We start from the raw sequence: 5,672 nt of genomic DNA, 5'->3' as shown, positions 1-5,672 counted from the left end.
ACTTGTAACAATGCATCAAATGGACATTCAACACAATCAAAAGAACTCATCTACCGAATGCGAGGGGCTTTACATGTTTTATCCTTACCTAATGTTCAGCAGAAGCTTAAACTATTAATACCATTTGCAACTTACATTGTTACTGGTAATTAGAGATAGTTTGTGGATGCATTACTGGTTGCATAAATGATGACAGCGTGTTATTACTGCAAGATCATACAAAACTTCATTTTGAGCAAACTTTGTAAAGTAGGACTTTACAAAGTCGTTCAATATTGCATCTTGTGATATTAATAAATAAAATGAAAATTTACAGTTGAAATGCTCATCGGTGTAACTTTTCCGGGACTTGCATTTTATTCGATTTCAAGTTCCGGATGCAAATACAAAAGGAGGAAAGGGTTTTGTTTTGATGTAGACAACAGATGTATGTGTAGACATAATATTCCGTCACTTGTGATAACTAGATGAACAATCAAGTCGTATCATCAGCACACTCAAGGCAATCAATATGATCCGAACAATACATAATCAGACTTGTCAAGGGAACTGCACATGTCTTCGACCCCAAAATTGCTGTATGCAGAGTTCCCTCCGTATCGATTAGTTTTTGGTAGTTATCCCCCATATTTGGAGCTTTGTCCGTTCCGGCAACCTTTGACCGGTACACCAATCGCCAAAGTGTTATCATTTTCGCTTCCGTCGGCCCTCTAATATTTCAGTCAAGTTGTGTTTCTTGTTGTTAGAGATTCCCCGGCGTGTAAACAATCCCAGCAGCGAGATACACACCACATTAGACTACCAAATTATCGTCGAAAGCTGAACTTAGATAACGAAACCCGAGAAGAGACGAGTGTTAGTTGGGTGCACGTAAACACAAGTAAAAAAACGTGATTTGCACGTAATTGTTAATTTTTCGGGAAGAGTAGTTTCGTGGGCGTAGAAAGCTCTTCAAAAAGTACATTTTCCTTGTGTGAGACAATCAAAAACAAAGTAAGTTGCAAGATTGCCTTCCAACTCGTACGCTCTGATAAAGTAATAAGGACAGACCGTCCTAAGGGCATTCCCTTTAATATAAACAGCAATAAGGAGACGAATCTATTTGTTAGGAGCGAGGCCAAGATACGAATCGTATATGAAAGTTAAAAAAGCACTTCCTCGAAGAAATCGAGTTTGAAATTTAACAATCTCGGTTATTATCTAGAATTTTAATAGCAAAAACCCGTGTCGTAGAGCGTCTCGTTTAAAACTTCGATAATTACTTTCCGATTGGGGCAAGAAATTTTCAATTAAAACCGAAGATTTGCGAGGATTTATTGTTTCTAATCTCCACAAATATTTAGTCAATAATCGGGGAATGTCACCCGAATTTACGCCGGATGCCGTAGAAACAAATTATAATATGAATAAAAGTATAATTGAGGCTGTATTCAATATTGAAGAGCTTTATTCGGATTGAAGTTTCAACAAAACCGACACGAACCATGAATATTCATATAAGGCCGAGCATTGTTTAAATTGGTTTTATAGTAAATTAATATTGATTTTTAAAACCCTGAAAAACCACCGACTAATCTTCATAGTTTCCCAAAGAAAAAACTCATATTCAAAATTAAAACGTGCCGCGCTATAAACGACTACAAATTTTGCGCACAACTCACCGTAAAAAAGCGAATTATGTTTAATTTAAAACTGTGATCCATTTTAATAAAAATGGAGGCACAATTGGAGGGCATAAGCTCGCTGAAAACTGGTAATCTTTTTCTGTAAAGCGAAGATAACTTAATATCCTTCAGTCCGGGAGTAATCAAGCAACGTATAATAGCTTTTTCTTTTTTTCTTTGATCGGGAAATGTCCATTATCAAGGCGTAGCGGGTTGTAATAAATAAAGTAGAGATCACATAACTACTCCAACTTAGGAGGGACTCGTGACAAATTGAACTGAACCCAAAAATTGAAATTTTTTAAATCATCCAAGTAATTTTACGTGAAGCGCAAAGAATTAAGCTTGATAAGTAAGCACAGCAGATTTGCGCGAAGCAAGCTGCACTAATGATTTTAGAAACTAACAAACCAAATCTCGCTGATTAAATCAATCCTTTGCCAGCAGAAACACGGGCCCAAATTCAAACCGTTACGTTAAGTAAATAACATAATTATTGCAAACGTACCTTCTGCACAATTCTCTTTTTAACATTCCGCCAAATATCAAGATCGATCGATTGAATCTCGCTTAAACAACAAATTCCATTACGGATTATAATTAACAGGTCTTCCTAAAATTTTGACCTACATAGAGTACTTGTAAAATGCTTTCTCTGGAAATTCGGGTCTTAAGAATGTGGATAACAACAATGGAAAGACTTACCTTTCAGCATCTGACGCTAATAGGACCATTGACATGAATCAAGCTGGCCTACGAAAAGTTGATGTGGCAGCAAAATGTAATGTGGCGTAAAAGTTCTTTTTTATCAATTTTATTATAAAATTAATGTGACGTGATGTACATGGATTATTCAGAAATGAAAAATCCGCCAGGAACGCTGACTTTAAATACGCATTTACAAAATAACAGCAACTGCTTTTCTTACATTTTAAATTAACTGTCCTATTTAAATCTTACTGAAATGTGTTGCATTAACAGTGAACGATCTAGCGAGAATAAACTTATTATGGAAGACAATTTGGACGGAAACTCTTTCTTAAAAGCAATCAGATTCGCAAATGCAATAGAGAAGAAGCATTGTTTTATATTTTCTGTGCGGAAACATTTCATACACATACTTTTTAAAAATACTGCATAAAAGTTCTAGTTTCATTCAACGACAACAAAAGTATCCATGACCTATAAACACAAAGGAAACGTAATATTTCAATAATACTATCAGAAAAATACTTCAATTCTAGCAAGTCTAGCAACAATGCTACTATTTATTTTATTAAAAATAGCTGAAATTTTTTTATCAGAGTTATACATTGCAAAGCCATCTTTAGAAAGCTTTATGTACCTAATCTTGTAGAATCAAATTAATAATATCCATGAGATGCTTAATAATCCAGGGTTGACAAGATGAGTACATGAGATCAGAACAAATAAAGTTTATTCTATCAAAAGGATTAAGTATGGAATAGCAAACTAAAGGTACTCTTGTACTCAATTTCAGTCAAGGATATTACAGAAGAGTAATTGTGAATTTACTTTACTAAGTCCCTAAGTTTCTCTAGATGTGTTATTTAAACCATTTCAGGACCAATTATACCTCTGTTTTCTTTAATAATGAATAATCAGGGTAAAAATGTTAAGTTACTAATTCACATAAATTGACACCTTGTGGTGTGAAGTCATGATTACATAAACAACTCTGTAACAGTTCCTAATTTGCTGGTTCTCTCACAAGGTTCTAACAAAGATCTTTTAAATGCCAGACGCAAAACATCTAAAGAACGTATGAGTAACGTATTCACAAATGAAATAGCTATTTATGCACCAAGGGCGTTACAACGATGATTACGCCCGGAGAACGATGAATCCAGCTCGAGGGCTTTAGCCCGAGAGGTGGATATCGTTCGATGGGCGTACTCATTAGGTGACGCCGTGGTGCATACAAGATTTTATTTTTTACTATACGTGTTCTTTAAAAAAAAAATGGCATCTTTGCAATTATGAATTGATGATTATTACGCCCTGTTATTATTCCCCGGTTGTTATGGGCATGTTTACGTATTTCGTATCCTAGGAGTTATCATGCAATTATACTAAAGTGAAAAATAAATAATCTTTATGGCCATGTCGTTTGGCTACAAGAACTAGTTGTTTTATCTTTGTTACCAAACTACGAGTCTAGCAATTTTTTTTTGGCTTTAGCTAGTTTAGCAAAACTGTGGGAATAATAACTTCGTAAAAATATTGAACATTCAACTGCTTCATTAATTTTGCTGAGATTCTACGAATCAAATAAAGGTCACCGGGTCAAAAACTTGAATAGAGTTGGAAATTGTCCAGATCGTTCCTGAAAAGATACAGAGTACCAGCAAATGAAACAAGTGAAACTGTGTAAACATTTGCCAATAAAAATAAAGTTCAACAAAAGGAAATTAAACTTTGGTTAAAGTAGTGGCTTGTTCTCTATTTATAAGACGACATCCTGACAACGTGCGTACGTTATTCACTAAAAAGGTCCTCGTCGTAAAGTAGACGAATTGTCCTTGTGACTGATGTAGTCACTGATTCACGGAGAGAAAATGGACACCCAATTAATAATAAGAAGGAGGAACCGGTGAATTGATTTCCCTCCCGTGTTCTCCCTTTTGCTTTTTGCGTCCGTACAATTTTACGACAACGGTAGAGCCTGCACGCTATCACGCCACACTTTTTTAATTCATTTAAAGGTAAAATCTGACACTTTCAGCAAATGTCCTAAAATGTGCCAGATTAGTGTCACGTCTACTAAAATTTTATTCCGACAATAAACTCTCGAAAGCATCTTGCAAATAGGGTTAGAATGAAATGGAAAAAAAAAACGATCAGAGAATTAATCATGGGTATACGTAAGTCACGTGTTTCATCTAGGGAAACTCTTATAAACAAACTCCGCAAGACAAACCCCAGATCTGGAAGGCCACAGAGATCTGTTTCTTTAAATAACAACCGCAGAGAGTTGTTAGGTGGTGTAGGGAGAGGCAAAATTGACGTTAACAATAGCATAACGGTATGTACACGAATGAGTCTAGATTTTATTTACATAGAGGCTCTAGACATTCTCAAGTGTGATAAAATAACGAAAACTCTGCTGCACACAAAGAAAATCTTGCTTACGTTAAAGTCTGTTTAAATGGCAGTTTGCGGAAATGCGGAAAAGTTCACTTTGTCATTTTTAAAAGTAAAAAATACATTTCCTTATGAACAGCGTTGGAGTTAAACATCCAACAATCAGTTAAGAGATGTTTATTTATAAAAACAACGGGCGCGGTATCGACGCCGGATTGATTTATCATTACGGATATTTCTATGAAGTAATTACAATTCCATTAAAAGTACTGTTTATGATTTATTCTGCTGCGCGTCCACGTTTTACACGACATCGACGTCGGAACTCATCATCAAGTAATAGAGCTATGAAGTGTTGGAACGCGGTTACCCATTCAAACAGCGACCATGCCCGACATTGCTTAACTTCACTGATCGAATGCTGATAGAGCTTTCATGGTTTTAGTAATTTTATTATTATTATTTTTGATTATTCAGTTATTTGAATAAACAGTTTCAGGTGTAATAAGCTTCAAAAAATTATTAAAAAAAAACATTTCTTATTCTCGCAGGTCATTATCCACATCAAGTGTTATCGATATCAGTTAACTCTCAGATGACTCATTTACGTCACTTGCTATTTGATCAACTGAAGACGACACATCGAAAGCTACCGAGTTATTGGTTAAAGATTGTGTTGCAAGTTAAAACAGAATGAATAAAGAAACATAAATAAAGCAACGTCGATGCTTTCGTTTAAGAGATATACTCCTATGAACAACGTTCTAAAAAAGACAAGCTTTCACTTGTGGCGTATAATGAAGACATTCTAATGCAAGATAATCAAGGACTGCACGCTGCGCGATGTGTTAATCTGGATTGAGATTGTGTTCGAATTAACAAACCGGAGTGGCTAACCAGTAC

This window comes from Tenebrio molitor, chromosome 6 (genome assembly GCF_963966145.1).
Source record: "Tenebrio molitor chromosome 6, icTenMoli1.1, whole genome shotgun sequence".
NCBI lineage: Eukaryota > Metazoa > Arthropoda > Insecta > Coleoptera > Tenebrionidae > Tenebrio > Tenebrio molitor.
The sequence above is the reverse complement of the archived record's forward strand: the minus strand, read 5'-3'. Positions refer to the sequence as shown.